General features: G+C 42.7%; 2 long non-coding RNA genes across 2 annotated transcripts in view; one reads left to right on the top strand and one right to left on the bottom strand.

Moving 5' to 3' along the window:
• LOC122460873 overlaps nucleotides 1-21,637 on the top strand; it is a 61,336-nt gene that overhangs the window by 27,184 nt on the left and 12,515 nt on the right. Inside the window, exon 2 of the long non-coding RNA XR_006282464.1 lies at nucleotides 18,132-18,222. This is a non-coding gene — a long non-coding RNA (uncharacterized LOC122460873). The remainder of the gene's footprint in view (nucleotides 1-18,131; nucleotides 18,223-21,637) is intronic.
• Nucleotides 794-18,779, bottom strand: LOC119859512. The gene is made up of 3 exons (XR_005294232.2): nucleotides 17,374-18,779; nucleotides 3,348-3,401; nucleotides 794-2,877 (listed from the first exon to the last, which is right to left on the bottom strand). It is a non-coding gene; the product is annotated as an uncharacterized LOC119859512 (long non-coding RNA).

Below are 21,637 nucleotides of genomic sequence, written 5' to 3'. Positions count from 1 at the left end.
GCCACTGTTCCAGCCTCAACATTACACAGTATTGCGGCTTCTGGTACCTGGTAGCAAAATCTACCACCGCAAGAGCATACTTCTGCCTACTCCTAGAGGATTTAAGGAGAGGTCCTACAATATCTACAGACACTCTGGCATAAACCTCTTTAATAACAAGCAAAGGTTGCAGAGGTGCCTTTAAACCCTTGCGCTTCTGGCATAAGTCACAGCTTTTACAGTAATCCTTCACTGTCTGAAACATATGGGGCCAGCAGAAATTTTGCTTTAGTCTGTGCCTGTTACAGGTTTTTTCTACACCCAAATGACCTGCGAATGAGCAATCATGCTAATTGGAGCAAATCTCTTCTATATCCCTCTGGCACAACTATTTGCAGACTTCCCAAGGAAGCCTCTTCTTCCCTGAAGGAGCTTCTCTAAACAATAATCCATCTTTCATTTAAAAAAAAAAAAAGCCCTTTCCATCCTTGGGGCATTATTCTGCAATTCTCTCATGTTCCAAAGAAGCATCATTTTGCTGATCAGATTTAAATTCCTTTTGTATTTCACTTAACTCCAGTAGGAGCCTTAGGCATACAGAGCATACTTGGCTGCCTAGGGCACCCAAAAATTTGGGGCACCCCTTTTCTTAGTGTCCACCCTCCCGCTTCTTCCTACCCCTGTTCTGACCCTTCCTGCAGGCTCCCACCACAGCTGGCTGCTGCAGCCTGGTGAGTCTTCCTCCGGAGGGGATCTAGTATTTAAAATGAAAAAGCCTTCCAGCCTGCCAGACCTATTAGCACAACATTGAAACTGTTAAAGAGCCATTCAAGTGGTAATGAAGCCATTTAACAGGCATTTGCCAACCCCTAGGTATATACTGTCAGTTTCGGAATTTACTGACAAAAACAGTTGTGCATTACTGTAATATTTACTCGGAACATGTTCGTCTACAGAACCTTAGTTTAAAATTTGCTTTAAAATATTTCATTAGTGTGTTGCTGAAGATTATAAAATCACATCTCTAAAAAATCCTTGCATAGATTTTTAGATGCACAATCTGAGTATTCATCTTTAGCCTTAAATGCTTGAAGCTTCAGACATATAGTTTTTTAAATAAATCCTTCAAAAGACCACCCTTATCTAAAATACACGTGAGCCCGGACTGCCGTGGGGCAGAGGGGCACTAGTTTAATAATACTGCATAGGGACCCATAAATCCCAAGGACGACCCTGAACTCCAGAATGGATTCTGGAATAAAAAAAATCCTAAAATTCTTCCTCAGATGACAAAGTGTCATTCTCAGCATACAGCAGCTTGGGGGAATTACCCTCCCCGTCACTGTTCTCCTAGCTGACAACAGGCAAAAAGAGGAATCAGATCCATACTTTCCCTGGAAACTGGTTATAACATTAATCTGTTTAGACATAGTTACAATGTTATTGCATACTGAAATATCAGCAGGTAGCAAATTCCTAATGCCAATCACAATATCACCCTTAAAACTTTCCCACTCTAGGTGGATTTTAGCCAGATGCACAGTCATTGAATATTCAGCCAAAGCTAAAAGATTTATATTTTTGCCAGGTAATCTATCTTCTTCACACAAAACTTTCTTTAATCAAAGTGACATGAAACACTGTGTCCTGTCACCCAGTACACTCAGTGCCATTTATCCTTGCATAAATAATAAATTCTTAATAAATTCTTCACTCCCTTCCCAAGACTCAGTTCTAATATAATTTATGAAGCCACTTTTCTCCTCCACAATTTTCCCTGTGTCTAATGTGGTAGTGTTAGCACTTATGGTTGTAACATTGGCACTCATGATGGGGGTTGTGGGTGCACGTTGTGGGGTGGTTTTAAGCTTTGGGCAATTTGGCTTTATATGGGCAGGGTCCAACATTGATGACAGACTACCAGTTTCCCTTTGTGGTAAGATGTTTTCAAATCTGTCTCCCTTGAGGTTTTTTTAACAAAGTTGTGGTTAGGTTTATTTTTAAACCCTTCAGCCCTTTCACCCTGAAGAACAGAGGTATTACCCTTCCCTGGGGCTTGCACTCTTCCCGAGTTTTGGACTCAACATATTCATCAACAGTTTTTGCTGCTTTTAAAACTCTTAAGGTTTTTTGTCACAGATAGCTGCTTTTACCTCATCAGTGACGACCCATAATAATTGCTCTTGTATTACCAAACCTAACAGCTTATCAAAGTCACTGTCAGCACTGCCCCAATAATCCTTTCTTTTCACATAACTTTGCAGCTTACACATATATTCCACATAAATTATATTGTCAGGCATTTTAAGATTTCTAAACTTTAAGAAATAAGACTCAGGGGTGATTTTAAATCTTTTCCATATAGTTTCTTCAAAGTTCTTATATATCATAGCATCCTCTACCACCATTTCATTAAATTCCTGTCTGGCTTTTCCAGTCAACCTGATTAAGAGGATTGGCATCCATTTATTCTCTGGAATCTTATGGATAGTGCACAGTCTCGCAAAGGTGGCTAGGAATGCCTCATGGCAGTCAGATTCCTGATAAATTGGACAGGTTTTTTTCCTCTTCCCTGACGTTGAGACAGGATGGACCCAAAGGCTGAGGCTGGTCCTTTTGCTTGTCCAGGATTTCAAGCAGCATTGCATGAGCTTCTTTCTCAGCCGCTAGCTGCTCCATGCATCTCAGGTGGGCTTCCTTCTCCATCTTAGCGATCGCTTGCTTCTCTTTCATTTGGACTTCTATCATTTTCATTTCATGCTTATATTGTTGCTCGACTGCCAGGGTCTGCGGCATCTGGTGCGGGGGTGACGGGTGCTGAGACCCTGCTTTTTGGTCAAAGTCCCTCAGCATAGTTCTCAGTTCCAGATCTGTTTTCTTCTTAAAGGGTAACCCCCTCTACAAGCACAAATGACAGAAAAGACTTTGAGCAAAACCCTCATGATTGTGTTCACCCCTTTGTAACTACTCTTTAACCCTTAACTCTCAATATCAAATTTAAACTTTAAATAGTACTGGGTTCTGATCTTACAGCCCCATTGACCTTTGGCATCCTGCCAACTACACCAATTGCCACCGTGTCTAGAATGGGTCACAGCTGCGAATGCCAGACTCAGGTCAGATGGTCAGAAAAATGGGCAGACACACTGAAACTGGTGGTATAATATAATTAGATTTCACCAAATCAGTAACAAATGTGCACTCTTGAATTACTACATTAGTTTCACCATGGAGCCACAGACAGTCCTCCTTAGTCTCTCCAGCCCCTACTTTGCCACCCAGACAACCTTTCATAATAAAGTCCAGTCTATTTCAACCAAAATCATGCCACATTAGGTTCTTCCAGCCTCAAAGGGCCAATCACTTACCCAAGTCAAGGTATATTCCAGATCTCAGCACAGATAATGCTGAAGCCAATTTCTCTAGTAAACGAAACAAAAGATTTATTAGCTAAGAAAAAAGAGAGAGGAGATAAGAGGTTAAAAGCAGGTAAATTACATTAAAGGTGAATCAGAGTTGTAGTCCAAATGATAGTAGCAGTGTAGTAATCTGCTTGTTTTCCATAAGTCTCTTGGGGCTTCCCAAAATGGCTTTGGGGACCTCTGTCTAATTGCTTTCCAGACTCCTGAAACAGATACAGTAATCTGATTTATCTTGCATACCCCAAGTTTTACCTCACTTAAAAACTCAGGCTTCAGCTTCAGCCCCACATACCAGGGCTTGGGCTTTGGCTTTGGCTTTTTGCCCTGGGCCCCAGCAAGTCTAATGATGGCCCTGGCGATCCTATTAAAACGAACTCACCCACAGTTTGAGAACCACTGAAATAGTATGAAATTTTAGTTTGTACTGACTTTGCTAGTGCTTTTTATATAGCCTGTTGTAAAACTAGGCAAATGTCTAGATGAGTTGATGTACTCCCTCGAAGACCTCTGCGTATCCCCAGGGATACACATACCCCCGGTTGAGAACCATCCGATGAAGTGAGCTGTAGCTCATGAAAGCTTATGCTCAAATAAATTTGTTAGTCTCTAAGATTCCACAAGTACTTTTCTTTTTGCGAATACAGACTAACACGGCTGCTACTCTGAAACTAGGTTAGGGTTCTCCCTGTCAGAATCCAAGCCATTCAGAGATGAAGGATCATTCCCATGGCACACTTTTATAGCTGTCTTCCCCAGAAAGCAGCCAGGCAAATGCTTGCACTCACAGCATGGTCTCTTCCTTTGATGAAGAATGCATTTTGGGTCTTGGACCTCAGGTCACCACATCAAGGACCACTTGCTTTGAAATTAACATTCTACTTCCTATGATACACAAGTAATCCAGTTACAGTCATGTACACATACAATTATCTGCCATTACATTCTGATAGATAGATAAGTGAAAACAATATAGAAAATATTCATTAGTTTTCAAGACATCTACACAGCAAGAAAATTCTCATCGTAATGCTAACACAAACTTCTGATCTAGGGTTAATTAAGCATAGGATGAACATATATAATGCACATGAACAAGTTACCGATATGTGAGGACAATATCACAAACATTTCTTTGAACTATTCTAAGAGATAAGTGAATTGGCTTGATCCTATTACAATGCCTATCAGCCCAAGTGAATTGGTACACCTAACACCAATTTGAGGTTGTGACCTGAGCTAGCTAGCTGTCAGCACCATAAAGGGCTCTTACCATACCACTTAGTTTGTATTTTTATACATTTTTGGATTTTAACATTATTACTATGGTTTTAGATTTTAATAAGGTTAGTCTGAGTCTTTTAGCTGGATTTATGGATCCTCAAGTGTCATAGCAAATAAGAACCTATTACCATCACTCAGCCCTCCCCCTAGATCCTCTCATCCAGGCCCTACCTGAATCATACCATTTGTTCCTGCATAATATTTCTGAGATATAGTCTTTCATTATCACCCACACAGCACAATCTCTTGTCCAGGTCCCCATCATCTTGTGGCTCAACTAGTACAACTTTTTCTCTGGCCTTTACAAATACAGCCTTGCCCCACTCATATCTATTCAAAGCAATTCTGCAAAGATTATTTTCCTGGCTTGTCATATCACCACTCTCTGTGTTCCTGCACAGGCTTCCCCTTCTCCATTGGAAACACAAACCACACATCTTCACTATCCAGGCCTTTCATGGCCTATCTCCAACCTAGCATCTCTCCTATTCTATTGATGGCCACCCTGTCAACGGTACCAGCCTTCAGCACACACTTGGTAAAGTTTTCAAACATGCTTCTTGCTGCTTTCTTCCATGCTGCCCTTCATACATCAGAGCAGCTTCACATAAACACTCACAAAGATAACTGGTGTGCTGCGGCTACTGCATATTATGCTGACCAGCATTGACTCATTATTTCCTTATGCTCCCTGTGATCCAAGAACTTTTTTGTGTCAACTGGCAGAGGGCACAGGTGAGCATAGAGTTTTACAGGGATCCACTGGGTCATATCTATACATAATAATTCACCAAAGGGTGGCATGTAAAGTCTCTATTAAGAGCATATAGCCCCCTGTTTATCAGAATCATTGCAAAATATATGGATGGATAATATTTAAGAAGTTATGTACCTCCACTGGAAATTATGTTCTTAAAGCCTTGAAATGAAAAGGTGATACACTTCAGGTTCTGTTCAGGCGGGGGATTGTAGATGCATCTCTTTGTCTTGTCTTTGTGCATTGTGTCTCTCACAATGTAAGCCTATTTGCATATGCAGCCACCAACCAACCAAGATTGCAAAATCTCCAGGAAGAAGCACACAGCAAGAGGTGCCTGGGTTATGAATAAAAGGACTGTTTTGATGTATCTGGAGTTGCAAAGAAACACAGTATCCTTTCACTGAAGAGACAAGCTGACAGTGTGTTATGTCTCATGACAGAGGGATCACAGCCAGTCACTGGCCTGGTGATCACAGTGCTGGTGAACTATACTGTATTAGGAGAAAATCTTGTTCATTAATTCTAGGTTCTAAAATGTACAAAATGCATCTTATGGTTTTATTTTACATTGAACCATTTCTTTCCATTACTTTTGCTTGCTTCTTCTCAAATCTCTATATTTTGTTTTCACTATCAATATATCTAAGTGCTGTGTGATAAGCAGAGCAGTGATCTTAAGTGAAACTGGTAAACTAGGGTGTACTGTTCCTTTGTTGAAAGCAACAAATCTGTGAATACTGAGAGTGTCCAGTGAAACAAGCTGGACACTCCACAGGAATGCTTAGAGGGAGTGAGGATTGAAGCATGCCAGTTGCTAACCTGCAGAGGGACAGCAGAGTCTGCATAATCTGAGAGGCGAGTGCTTGTGTTGTCCATGCCCAAAGGAGTCAAGTGACCTGGCGCACAGAAGATATGGATGAGGCTTCCTCACGCTAAGGGCAAATTGTAGTGAGGTACCTCATAACTCTGGATACCCCCAGGAAACATCCCATCCCATCTGTTGTATTAATCTGTTGTCTCTTGTCTCATGCTTAGATTATAAATTCCTTGGAGCAGGGAGTGTCTTTTTTTCCGTTTGTATAGCACAATGGGGTCCTGGCCCACGACTGGGGTCTCTAAGAAACACTGCAACCTCAATACTAAATCTTACACTTACACATTAATATTGCTTTGACATCACCACAAAGCTTCCGATTCCAAAACTAGCAGCTTCAGTTATTTGCAGTTATTCAGCATTTTTTTCTCCTTCGACCTATGCCCAAAGAGCAGAAATTGTTTAATGATGCATTTGTCCCAGCAGGGAATTAGAAGGCAAAGTACAGAAATAACCACAATAAAATGACCCCTCTCTGATTGTCTAATGCCTGTCTTCTCTGCCCCATTGGAGATGACCATGTTTTCTACGTTTCAGAGTAGCAGCCATGTTAGTCTGTATTCGCAAAAAGAAAAGGAGTACTTGTGGCACCTTAGAGACTAACAAATTTATTAGAGCATAAGCTTTCGTGAGCTACAGCTCACTTCATTGGATGCATTTGGTGGAAAAAACAGAGGGGAGATTTATATACACACACAGAGAACATGAAACAATGGGTTTATCATACACACTGTAAGGAGAGTGATCACTTAAGATAAGCCATCCCCAGCAGCAGGGGGGGGGAAAGGAGGAAAACCTTTCATGGTGACAAGCAAGGTAGGCTATTTCGAGCAGTTAACAAGAATATCTGAGGAACAGTGTGGGGTGGGGTGGGGGGGAGAAATAACATGGGGAAATAGGTTTCAGAGTAGCAGCCGTGTTAGTCTGTATTCGCAAAAAGAAAAGGAGTACTTGTGGCACCTTAGAGACTAACAAATTTATTAGAGCATAAGCTTTCGTGAGCTACAGCTCACTTCATCGGATGAAGTGAGCTGTAGCTCACGAAAGCTTATGCTCTAATAAATTTGTTAGTCTCTAAGGTGCCACAAGTACTCCTTTTCTTTATGGGGAAATAGTTTTACTTTGTGTAATGACTCATCCATTCCCAGTCTATTCAAGCCTAAGTTAATTGTATCCAGTTTGCAAATTAATGCATCCGATGAAGTGAGCTGTAGCTCACGAAAGCTTATGCTCTAATAAATTTGTTAGTCTCTAAGGTGCCACAAGTATTCCTTTTCTTTTTGCGAATACAGACTAACACGGCTGCTATTTTGAAACCTGTCATTATGCAAGGCACTGAATTTAGCCGTATAGAGTGGAAATCTGTCAACTTCATGAAAAAACTCGCACAGATACAGACAGACATCATCTTCCTCTCCAAATGCAAACAGACGGACATCATACCAAAAGGACTGAAGGTAAAAAATCCATTACAATCTACATACCACACAGACTATGCTGACAGCTTGTGCCACACACTCTCAAAGAAACTGTGGAACCACCTGATCAACATCCTCTACAGCAAACAGGGAAAGATTAAGAATGAGCTCTCAAAACTGGATACTCTCATAAAGAACCAACCTTCCACACAAACTTCCTCGTGGCTGGACTTTACAAAAACTAGACAAGCCATTTACAACACACACTTTGCTTCTCTACAAAAGAAAAAGGACACTAAGCTATCTAAACTACTACATGCCACAAGGGGCCACAACGGTGGTTCCCGTAACCCACCCAGCAATATTGTTAATCTGTCCAACTATACTCTTAGCCCAGCAGAAGAATCTGTCCTATCTCAGGGCCTCTCCTTTTGCCCCTCCACACCCACGAACATGATGCAGTTCTGTGGTGACCTATAATCCTATTTTCGACGTCTCCGACTCAAGGAATATTTCCAACACACCTCTGACCAACATATTAACCCACAGAGACCTTCCTACCAACACTACAAAAAGAAGGATTCTGGGTGGACTCCTCCTGAAGGTCGAAACAGCAGCCTGGACTTCTACATAGAGTGCTTCCGCCAACGTGCACGAGCTGAAATTGTGGAAAAGCAGCATCGTTTGCCCCATAACCTCAGCCATGCAGAACACAGTGCCATCCACAGCCTCAGAAACAACTCTGACATCATAATCAAAAAGGCTGACAAAGGAGGTGCTGTCGTCATCATGAATAGGTCAGAGTATGAACAAGAGGCTACTAGGCAGCTCTCCAACACCACTTTCTACAATCCATTACCCTCTGATCCCACTGAGAGTTACCAAAAGAAACTACAGCATTTGCTCAAGAAACTCCCTGAAAAAGCACAAGAACAAATCCGCACAGACACACCCCTAGAACCCTGACCTGGGGTATTCTATCTGCTACCCAAGATCCATAAACCTGGAAATCCTGGACGCCCCATCATCTCAGGCATTGGCACCCTGACAGCAGGATTGTCTGGCTATGTAGACTCCCTCCTCAGGCCCTTCGTTACCAGCACTCCCAGCTACCTTCAAGACACCACTGACTTCCTGAGGAAACTATAGTCCATTGGTGATCTTCCTAAAAACACCATCCTAGCCACTATGGATGTAGAAGCCTCTACACCAACACTCCACACAAAGATGGGCTATAAGCCGTCAGGAACAGTATCCCCGATAATGTCACGGCTAACCTGGTGGCTGAACTTTGTGACTTTGTCCTCACCCAGAACTATTTCACATTTGGGGACAATGTATACCTTCAATCAGCAGCACTGCGATGGGTATCCGCATGGCCCCACAGTATGCCAACATTTTTATGGCTGATTTAGAACAACGCTTCCTCAGCTCTCGTCCCCTAATGCCCCTACTCTACTTGAGCTACATTGATGACATCTTCATCATCTGGACCCATGGAAAAGAAGCCCTTGAGGAATTCCACCAGGATTTCAACAATTTCCATCCCACTATCAACCTCAGTCTGGAACAGTCCACACAAGAGATCCACTTCCTGGACACTACGGTGCTAATAAGCGATGGTCACATAAACACCACCCTATATCGGAAACCTACTGACCGCTATTCCTACCTACATGCCTCGAGCTTTCATCCAGATCATACCACACGATCCATTGTCTACAGCCAAGCTCTACGATACAACCGCATTTGCTCCAACCGCTCAGACAGAGACAAACACCTACAAGATCTCTATCATGCATTCCTACAACTACAATACCCACCTGCTGAAGTGAAGAAACAGATTGACAGAGCCAGAAGAGTACCCAGAAGTCACCTACTACAGGACAGGCCCAACAAAGAAAATAACAGAACGCCACTAGCCATCACCTTCAGCCCCCAACTAAAACCTCTCCAACGCATCATCAAGGATCTACAACCTATCCTGAAGGACGACCCATCACTCTCACAGATCTTGGGAGACAGGCCAGTCCTTGCTTACAGACAGCCCCCCAATCTGAAGCAAATACTCACCAGCAACCACACACCACACAACAGAACCACTAACCCAGGAACCTATCCTTGTAACAAAGCCCGTTGCCAACTCTGTCCATATATCTATTCAGGGGATACCATCAGCCACACTATCAGAGGCTCGTTCACCTGCACATCTACCAATGTGATATATGCCATCAGGTGCCAGCAATGCCCCTCTGCCATGTACATTGGTCAAACTGGACAGTCTCTACCTAAAAGAATGAATGGACACAAATCAGACGTCAAGAATTATAACATTCAAAAACCAGTTGGAGAACACTTCAATCTCTCTGGTCACTCGATTACAGACCTAAGAGTGGCTATCCTTCAACAAAAAAGCTTCAAAAACAGACTCCAAGGAGAGACTGCTGAATTGGAATTAATTTACAAACTGGATACAATTAATTTAGGCTTGAATAGAGACTGGGAATGGATGAGTCATTACACAAAGTAAAACTATTTCCCCACGTTATTTCTCTCCCCCACCCCACCCCCCACTGTTCCTCAGATATTCTTGTTAACTGCTGGAAAAAGCCCACCTTGCTTGTCACCATGAAAGGTTTTCCTCCTGCCCCCCCCCCCCCGCTGCTGGTGATGGCTTATCTTAAGTGATCACTCTCCTTACAGTGTGTATGATAAACCCATTGTTTCATGTTCTCTGTGTATATAAATCTCCCCTCTGTTTTTTCCACCAAATGCATCCGATGAAGTGAGCTGTAGCTCACGAAAGCTTATGCTCTAATAAATTTGTTAGTCTCTAAGGTGCCACAAGTACTCCTTTTCATGTTTTCTAGCTGACAGCTGATTCAGACTCTGTCAAAGGCGATGCAGTTTAAGCACAGCCATAGGGACTGAGGCTGGGAGGGACATGGTAGGTCACTTAATGATCCCTCAGGGATGTGGACTATGAATAATTAAAATAACCACTCCACTTGGCTTCAGCCAACCTGCTCCCTTCTCACATTACATCCAATTTATTTCCCCAGGGTCCCAGAGAGCAGCATTGAATGCACTGAATGAAAGTAGGTCAATAAAATGGAGAGATGGTTAGTAAAATTCTGTCCCTCCCACATGCATTGTGTGTGATCCCTGGTCTAGAGGATATGCAGTTCAGTGTCATTGTTTTATTTATGTATTCTTCCAGAGAGAATGCTATGATTCTGCCTTTTTTCATATCATTCCATCTCTGTCCTGCATGGAAATGTTAAGCTATTTGGGCCCTATCAAGAAAAGGAGAGGAGTTAGTAGCTTGTTATGACAATTGGAAGCTCTGTTGTGGCTGCAGAATGTTAACATATATGGAACGGTTTTGCCAAATCTGGTCCATCTGTATTCTGCAGTTTCCATGTGATAAGAGCTGCAGCCAGAGAACTGAGCCATTTAAAGGGACACAGCCTTTTCTATCTAGCTTACTAGAACTGAAGGAAGTTGCAGACCTATTATTTCCAGTCTGTTTACTTTGTGCATTTGACAGCACGTTGGGGGCATTGTGTTTCATACTCCTCCCTACGTACAGCAAGATTTTAAAACCTTGTTTTAAATGTGAGGATGTGATAGCAAAATGGAACCGTGTCAGGAATGGGATAAGGTGACGGGAGCAGCAGAGGACTAGACTCAGGCCTGGTCTACACTAGGGAGGGGATCGATCTAAGATACACAACTTCAGCTACGAGAATAGCGTAGCTGAAGTCGACGCATCTTAGATCAACTTAGAATCATTTACTTCGCGTCCTCGCGGTGCGGGATCAATGGCCGCCACTCCCCCGTTGACTCCGCTTCCGCCTCTCGCCGCGGTGGAGTTCTGGAGTCGACGGCAGAGCGATCGGGGATCGATTTATCATGTCTACACTAGACACGATAAATCAATCCCTGATAGATCGCTCAATACGATTTTGGGCCCCACACTACAGGAAGGATGTGGATAAATTGGAAAGAGTACAGCGAAGGGCAACAAAAATGATTAGGGGTCTAGAGCACATGACTTATGAGGAGAGGCTGAGGGAGCTGGGATTGTTTAGTCTGCAGAAGAGAAGAATGAGGGGGATTTGATAGCTGCTTTCAACTACCTGAAAGGGGTTTCAAAGAGGATGGCTCTAGACTGTTCTCAATGGTAGCAGATGACAGAACGAGGAGTAATGGTCTCAAGTTGCAATGGGGGAGGTTTAGATTGGATATTAGGAAAAACTTTTTCACTAAGAGGGTGGTGAAACACTGGAATGCGTTACCTAGGGAGGTGGTAGAATCTCCTTCCTTAGAGGTTTTTAAGGTCAGGCTTGACAAAGCCCTGGCTGGGATGATTTAACTGGGACTTGGTCCTGCTTTGAGCAGGGGGTTGGACTAGATGACCTTCTGGGGTCCCTTCCAACCCTGATATTCTATGATTCTATGATTCTATGAATACCTGCCAATCCGGCGGGTAGTGTAGACATAGCCTAAGATGGCTGTCTGAAGCCTGATCTTAGAGAATTACAATTTGCCTCCATCAACCTTCTACACCAAATAACCCTGGTCAAGAAAATGGAGCACAGGGTTCCAGAGAATGGATTTCTCAAAGCAAATCCAAACATTAAAAATAAAAAACCCTCAGTGAGAAGGGAGGCCTCTCTGACTGCAAGTGAGGACATGTCCTTACAAAACAAGCAGGAACAATAAGGCCAAAGAGCCAAATGGTCACACCAAGGTGGACCTCAGAAGATGAATCTCTGAGTTTAAAGTTCTGAGAAATGATGTTCAAGAGTCTAGCAGAAAGAAGAAAGTTACTGACTTTGAAGGTTGAGTCCCTGTGTTAGAAACTGACTTAGGAGAAACAACTGAGAGAGAGAGAGCATGCACATGCTGCAGAATCACATGGCATTCCTGGAGTAGAGAAACACAAAGATGTAATTTATGTTAGATAATATAGAAGACAGCAAGGAGAAAAGGTTAGAAATTAAGGGTCTGCCTGAAAATGCTGAAGGAGGAAACCCAATCAGGTATGTCAAGTTGTTAAATCTGAGCTCTCTGGAGGTGGTGAAAGTGGATAGAGCCCATAGAATCCTTTTCCATCAGCTTGTGCCTCATTACAGATCCTGAGATCTGATTGTGAAGTTTCATCATTATCAACAAAGATTTAATTATGAAAAACATCAGAAAGTTTCCAGAGCTTACCCTCAAAGGCCACAATCTGCAATTTCCCCAAGACCTTACTGCCCTAACTTTAAAAGAGAGAGACAAGAATAGCGATAGGGGAAATTTCAGCAGCAGTCATATAGGCAGAAATCCACAGCAGATCAGGATTCCCATTTACATACTCATTTGCTTCTAGAATTGGTATTACACGATCAGCAGTTTTAAACAAGGGGGGAAATAGACTCAGGTTGCTTGGGATAAATATCCAAATCTAAGACACACACAAGGATACTCCAGAGGTAGAAGGTAAGGATAAGATGCTGAAAAAAACCCCATGCCTGACAGCACAACCCCAGCAAAGGCAGGCAGGAAAAGAAAAGGTGAAAGACTAGAGAACATATTCACAGTGGCAGAAGTAAAGCTGAACAAGCGTATTCAGATACCTGAGAAGTAACCTCATCATTAACCAGAAAAGATTTTTTGGGAGTCATCAAGAACAAATAGCTGATTGCTATGTTAATGTTGTAAAGAAATCATATTAAGTTTAAGTGGAGTGATCATAACTGTGATCGCTGTATTCTTAATCTTAAAATATAGAGAAAACAAAGGATAATAAGGGGTGAGTGGTTGGGTAGTGGTCTCAGGGATGGAGGAGAGTGGAGGGAATGGAAAGAGGCCCTTAGTTGTTTTGTATACCCACCAGTAACTCAAAAAGATCAGCTGGTAATCTGTCCCTAAGGGTGAGGGTTGATGTACTGTACATGGAAAGAGTTCCTCCTTTACATTGTAAGAGAAGCAGCCCACATATTCATGGGGAGGGTATAGCTGTTTATGGTTCAATAAATCATGGTAGTTTGAGAACTGATTTATATGCTGTTTTTGATATTTTATTTTTTTATCTTAAAGTGAGTCTGGAAAAGACCTAACCTCATTGAGCTGTGCTGAATCATATAACAAAGATTTTGATTGTATTCCTAGTGCCAATGAAAAAGAGATCCATTTCCTTTGTTATCACTTGCTGCAGAGAAAACTTTTGATAGCATAGAGTGGAACTCCATGTTTAAATTCATGTCCCATATGGACATTTGACCCCCAGTTCCTTGAAGAGATGGTTGCTCTTTATACTAGCTTGTCACAGGGTGCTCTACTCATTGCTGGCTGGTGCCTCCTTCAAGAGATTCTGGGGATTAGCTCCGCCCAGTCCCGTGCCCCCTTTCTTCTCTTCCACCATTGCAGGTCTCCTCCTGCTCATGGAGTTGCAGTATGGCTGCTTTGTGACTTCCAGGGGAATCTTTCCAAGTCTCTCGGCACACGCATTGTCAGGCAGTCCTCACACCCACTGTCCTGATTAGGTCACTCCCACAGCGAGTCAGGCAGTCGTCCCGTTCGCTGCCCTTAGCAGTACCACTCTGCCATGGTTGGTAGGGGAACCCAGGCCTACCCTCTACTCAGGGTTCCAGTCCATGGCCCCATACCAAGCAGTTACTGTCTGCAGCTACATCTAAGGTCTGGACTACTTTCTACCATGCTTCGCCAAGCTTTTCATTCTCCAGCTTTCCTAGTCAGACCCCTCTCTCTTAGGCCTAGTAGGTAAACCTTCTCTCCTAGGTTCCTATCTCTTTTCTCAAGAGTTTCTTTCTCGCCTCAGGGAGGGGGACTGAAGGCTTTCTCCCTCCTGCCTTTATAGAAGCCCTGCTTGTTTCTCACAGGTGAGCTTCCTCCTCATGAGTGCCCTCCACACAGATTGCATCTTCCCCCTGTGCAGCTTCATGGGCTGATTGGGCTTGTGTGGGGAGTACCCATATCCCACAGCCTAACAGCAGCTGCAAATGCCCATGTCCCCTGTAACTGTCTGAATCCTGGGTCCAGTTCCTCCTCCCCTTAGGCTGCAGGAGGAGCCTTCAGATGCAGGTGGGCTTGAGCCTGCCCACCTCTTTAATAGGTTCAGAAGCCAGTGAAGTTAAATCTCCTGCTTTTGAATTGCACAAGAGAGATGTCATTGTTGCCTTTGCTTTTTGCATTCATTGACCATGGAGTGTTTTGCAGAGGATAAGGAATAATTATTCTGTCACAGGAACAAAGCTTGCAGGAACACATAAGAAAATAGCTTTGTTTGGCAATTATATGATTTTTTTTTTCTGACCTGAGCATTTCTCTAAAATTAGTATCAAAGAAATCCATGACTTCAGGAGAGCATCTGTCTTTCAAGTAAATTATGCCAAATCTTAAATACTAGCTATGAGTTTGCCACACTTGGAAGAACCATCCCTCCAGAAAACATTTGGGTACAAATGGGCAACAGGTTCTGTAAGATACCTGGGAATTAAAATCTCAAGCTTGGGCTCTATGATTTAGATGGCAAACCTCTATTTCAGCAAATAAAAATATTTTGATTGGTGGGAAAAGTATGCAATTTCTTGGCTATGAAGAAAATAAAAATATCCACAGACAAAATGAATACTTTGCCAAGGATATCTTCCTTGTTTCAAAATCTTCCCATAGTCACCTGAGATAGAACTTTAGCAGGAGAATAGAGAATGTTGTTAGAATTTATGTGGAATAAGAAAAGACCAAGTGTCATAGTTCATGGCATTTGCACATGTATTCCCCCTCTATGGTCCAGCAAGGGGCACCTACTCCTAAGCTTCTGGCTCCCCAGCCATTGCCTCTCTTGGGTGGAGACATATCTCTCTCTCTCTCCTGAGCAGATATTTCCAGCCTGCACAGCTCCCTGCCTATACTGTGAATTCCCTAGCAAAATTAGAGTGCCTAAGGAGGCTTGCTTTACATTTCTCCTCAGAGATGATAAACAGTAATTGACAGTTAGTTACCACATAGCTCTTTCTAAGCAAGTACATTTATTCTTCAGGTAAAAGCACGACAAAGAATACATATTAAAAACAATAAAAGAATCTACATTCCTGCTAGATTTCAGAGTAGCAGCCGTGTTAGTCTGTAGTCACAAAAAGAAAAGGAGGACTTGTGGCACCTTAGAGACTAACAAATTTATTTGAGTATAAGCTTTCGAGAGCTACAGCTCACTTCATCAGACGAATTCAGTGGAAAATACAGTGGGGAGATTTATATACATAGAGAATATGAAACAATGGGTGTTACCATCCACACTGTAACCAGAGTGATCGCTTAAGGTGAACTATTACCAGCAGGAGAGCGGGGCGGGGAAAAACCTTTTGTAGTGATAATCAAGGTGGGCCATTTCCAGCAGTTGACAAGAACGTCTGAGGAACAGTGGGGCGTGGGGGTGGGGAATAAAAAAGGGGAAATAGTTTTACTTTGTGTAATGACCCATCCACTCCCAGTCTCTATTCAAGCCTAAATTAATTGTATCCAGTTTGCAAATTAATTACATGTGAGCCTCTCTCCAGGTGGGGGTAGCTCTCTGGAGGTGTTACAACCTGAGTGAATTTGCCTAAATCACTCCCACTGTTCTAAGTTCCTGGATGGCTGTTGTCCCCCTCTCTCTGTAATTACGTGCAATCTCTGGCCCACAAAGATACATAAACTGAATTCAGTAAGGTTTGCTCAGGATGTTGCCCTGTCTGTCATACTAACACTGAGTTTGGATACTCTGTAGAGACCCATTAAACAGGGTGGACTAGCTCTTCCAAATATTATACGGTATTGTCAAGCCAGCCAGCTCAAAGCACTTAGTGGCTTGGGTGCACTAACTCAACCAACACTGAGTCTTTATTCAATAAGAAAATTGTGGCAGTGTAAATATTGCTACATTACCATGGATTAATTTAAAAAAATCACACCCTCCAGAAATGTAAATAAAGGGTACTCTATAGGTTTGGAATAGAACTATGGATAGGATACATTATTGTCCCCATTGCAAATCATTCAGATTTTAACTCAAATTACAAACCAGAGAGATTTAAGAATTGGGAGAGCCCTGGAATACATACAGTCAGCCAGCTGTTCATCAAATAAACTTTTCTAATGTATTTAGCAATCAAAACCAGCTTTAACTGGCTAACTCTCCCATAGTACCAGTACCTTCAAGTTAAACATCTTTCAACTTTTCTATAAAGTTATTTTATACAGAAAGCTAATTTTAGTAAACGCAATGACTTCTGGTCAATTAGGAAACCAAAAATAACACATCAGTCTTTGTAGGCAACTTTCCTAAGAAGGAAAATGTCCATATATGATACGATGGGAAAAGGATTTGGATAGACAAATTACCCCAGAAGACTTGATCTGGAAAAGAAGACCAACATCAGTTTGTACTATGATAAAAAAAAAAAATTCTTTTTTTGTTTCATTTAGCACCAGTCTGGTTAAAATATATAGAGAGATTGAATGGCAATAAATGTAGGAGAAATTGTGGTGAAAGCAGAGATTTTATACATATGTGGTGCAGATGTTCAGTCAGAGAGTACCGGGGTGCAGTTTGTAACCACACATGACAAAGTGTTGCATATCTCTTACCAAATGATCCTTTGGTAATCCTCCTGGGGCTTCCGAGTGGAAGTGGTCACACTCAAAGAAATGAAGAATTAATCTCTTCTCAGGGATGAGCTCATTTTTGTAATGATTAATGCTGTCTTGCTGATGTTTATATCGCATTGATTTGTAAACCTGTTCAAACTTCTGAAATAGTTATAAAACATTTCAAGTTGATATGGATTTAAAAATTAAATAAATAAAAAAGGACTGAACAGAGTACTTGAAAATGTTTCTGCAGGAGCTGTCCTGCACTTACATCCCACAGGATATGTCAAGTGACCTGATGGGTCTTTTCCTATCTCCCGTGTGTATGGCCACTATCCTGAACTTGGCCTTTTCCCATAGAAATCCCCACGGACTTCAGTGAGAGTTTGCCCTAGTTAGGAGTTCTGTGATTTCACAATGGCTTGGATTCCTAACTCAGGCTGCTTTGATTTTTAATATTAGAGACCACAGTTAATGCATAACACAACCTGGCCTCTATGTGCAGTTCATAAAGACACTGCATTATTTTTACTATTGGGGGGTCCCATTGTGTTACACACACTAAAGAAAGGTAAATATGGTCTCTGATCAATCCTAGCTTACTAACATTATATATTATATCATATGTGTAATTTCTCCTTTGTATCACTAAGTCAAATAGGCTCAGACAAGAAGTGTACTTCTCCATGATCCTCTCTAGATTGCAAGTGTCATGCGATAGGGCCTTTTAGTCATTTCCATTTATTCTTTTTCAGCACACGTTGGGGCACAAATCCACTGAATTTCTGATTGCTCTTTTTAGTGTCACTTAGAAGATTTACTTCACTGAACCAGACTGCTACAACGGTGAGTCAAACACCCAAAACGTTACAAGGTAAAGTAATGATGGAACAGGGGGAGGGGCTGATTCTGATATTCTGCCCTGTCTGGACTAATTGAAGAGAAGGAATGCTCAGACATTAAACTCAGCTTTCATGTCCGCAAGAGAAAACCTCTAAAAACTAAATGGATATTTGGAATTGAAGCAAACAACTGCTAGAATCCAACATGGAAGCATTTTAAAGGAGGGAGGAAACTAAGATTGATGATCAAGCCCTTTAATCCCCTCTTCCATGTTTGCTGAGAACAAGAATGAGTCTTTAGTGACAAATTGCATGCAGTTTTCCAATGGAGTTGGAGTCCTGCCCTCTAACAACCATGTGAATCTTTGCCACTGTAGCCAGTTGGGCAGCACAATACAGTAACTCCTCACTTATCATCCCAGTTAACATTTTCATTATGTTGCTGATCAATTAGAGACCATGCTCGTTTAAAGTTGCGCAATGCTCCCTTATAACGTTGTTTGGCAGCCGCCTGCTTTGTCCTCTGCTTGCAGGAAGAGCAGCCCATTGGAGCGAGCTGGTGCCCCATCAGCTCCCCTAAGTTCCCTGTGCGGCAGCCCCCCAGCAGGCTATCAAGTGCCGGGCAGTTCAGGTGTCCCTCCCGCCACTGCCATGTGCTGCTCCTGGAAGCCTCCTGCTTGCTGGGCAGGGGGGAAAGAGGGGTGCTGATGTCAGGGTGTCCCCCTCCCCCTGTACCCTATCTCCACAGAACCAGGGGAGATGGACGTGACAGGGCTCAGGACAGAGGGAGCTTGCTGATAGCAGCTGCTGTCTCAACTTGCTGATATGCTTAAAAAGGCAGTGTACTAAGAGTGGGGTCACCGTACTTACAAATTCGTCTCTCTCTCTCTCACACACACACACACACACACACACACAAGCACCCCCTAACACTGGAGGGAGTGGTGCGCTCCAGTGGGATAACCTGGGTTCATCACCACCTTCAGTTTCCACAGGGATGTTTGCTGCCATTGCCATGCATCTATTGTGTCTCCTCCCTCCATTAGTACTGCCTTGTAGAGTGTGAGGCTACATTAACAACAATGGGTTAACCCTTGAGGGCTCAGCTGAGCGCTAGTTCATCACTGAACAGCAAGGCATTCCCTGGGAAACATCCCACCCTCTGAACTCCACCACCTCAACCAAGCCTCACAATCATAATTGCTGTGTACAGTATTAAATTGTTTGTTTAAAACTTCTACTATGCGTATAATGTCTTTGGCTGGTTAAAAAATTTTCTCTGGAACCTAATCCCCCCTATTTACATTAATTCTTATGGGGAAACTGGATTTGCTTAACATCATTTTGCTTAAAGTAGCATTTTTCAGGAACATAACTACAATATTAAGTAAGGAGTTACAGTGATGTCATGATGAACTGATATGAGGCATCAACTTATCTATTGTATCCCACTCAGTAAGTATGGCCTAATGGGCATACAAAATTTATCATTTGTTGCCATGATTCTTTCCCCAGAGGGGGAAGTTTAAAGAGAATTCAGGAAACACTATGAAAATTAGGAAGTTACAAATTTTACTGCAGCAATTAAGAGTTAACATAAATCAGGAAGAACCATATATTCTGTGCCTCGAGCTCAATGGCACAAGTGCTGTGTAAGGGCAGTGAAACAGATAAAGCAAATCAGCAGGATATTAGCATGGTCAGAGGGATGACAAAGCAGAAAGGTACAGTGCCTTGAGAATCCAAAGGGAGAGTTGGATGGGCCACACTTTCTTGCTTAGATTTCAATTTCTCTCTGCATATACGTGATCTCCTCATTCCCTTCTTAAAGGGATGCTGAACAGATCAGTCATGGGTAATGTGTTAGTCTCCTTTACTAACAAATATCTCTGGCATTTGTAAAGAGGTCTGAACTTCCCAACGTCTGCTGCATCCCTGCCTACATACAGGTTTTCTTAAACATGGCAGGTTTCAGAGTGGTAGACGAGTTAGGCTGTATCAGAAAAAAAAAAAAAAAGGACTTGTGGCACCTTAAAGACTAACAAATTTATTTAGGCATAAGCTTTCATGGGCTAAAACCCACTTCATCAGATGCATACAGTGGAAAATACAGTAGGAAGATATATACACACAGAGAACATGAAACAATGGGTGTTGCCATACCAACTGTAACGAGACTAATCAATTAAGGTGGGCTATTAACAGCAGGAGAAAAAAAAAGTTTGTAGTGATCATCAGGATGTATTTTCCACTGCATGCATCTGATGAAGTGGGTTTAGCCCATGACAGCTTATGCCCAAATAAATGTGTTAGTCTCTAAGGTGCCACAAGTACTCCTCGTTTTTTAAACATATAAAAGGCTGGAGAGGGAGGAGGAGGGGGGCAGCTTCCAGCAAATAAATATTAGGAAACTAAAGGCAGGATCTGAACTGCTCTAGGACATGCTCCCAGCACAGGGAACCAAGAACCAGCAGTTTGGTCAATAAATATTTACTGAAACATTCAGAGTTTGTTCTCCTTCTTGCTCACACTCAGGGAAGCAGCACAGTCAGTATAAACCTGCACAGAGCATTGTGCAAGGAGTCTGCCACTTTGCATAGGCAAATATTTTTAATCAGTGGTACCTGGGGTTATTAATTACATGATGATCCTCAGCAAATCTAAGTTCAAACTGTCATCTGCAACAATGGGAAGTGAACCTGATCTACAGCCTATTGCTGTAACATTGCTATTGGTCTTTGCTGTAAGAATTCCAGTAAGCGTATAGGGCTCATCTAGCAATGTCTGTTAGCACCTAGCTAAACCCACATCAGTCACAGGAGAGTGACAGTTACTGATTTTACTTATCAGAAGCAGTTGGGTTAACCAGACCTCAAGGGTATGGCACAGTCACGCTCACAGGCAGCGTATGGCAGGACAGGGAGCAGTAGCAGGTAAAGGAGGGCTATAGTGCCTTCCTCAGCGGCTCTGGGCTTCTTACTTCCCCTTCTCTCTTCCAAGGAGCAGAGAGGCTCCTAAGGTGGAAGGAACTGGCAAGATATTTTGGGGAGGGGAGAGAGAGAATCCAGGGCTGGAGGGGAAAGTGAAGGCAGTCCTGAGTGTGAGGCTCTTCAAACAGTGGGAAGATTACTCTGTCCTTCCCACCCATGAAAACAAAACAAACCATCTTGCTCACTCAACTTCTGGAAACAAAGGGTACACAGAAGCAGCTGGGATGACTCCTCTCTGCTCCTTACAAGAGAAAGGGAGCGAGGAGCAGGGTCCTGAGCTGCTGGTGCAGTAGCAGGTGAGGAGAACATACTTGGGGGCAGCCTGGCAGGGACAGCCTCATTATGGAAAGTATGTAAATTAATTACATCTTGAGGGGCCTGGTTAGGGACAACCCCTCATTCCCCAGCCCTACCTTCCCTTGGTGCCTC

This window comes from Dermochelys coriacea, chromosome 7, assembly GCF_009764565.3.
Source record: "Dermochelys coriacea isolate rDerCor1 chromosome 7, rDerCor1.pri.v4, whole genome shotgun sequence".
Classification (NCBI taxonomy): Eukaryota; Metazoa; Chordata; order Testudines; family Dermochelyidae; genus Dermochelys; species Dermochelys coriacea.
The sequence above is the reverse complement of the archived record's forward strand: the minus strand, read 5'-3'. Positions and strand labels throughout refer to the sequence as shown.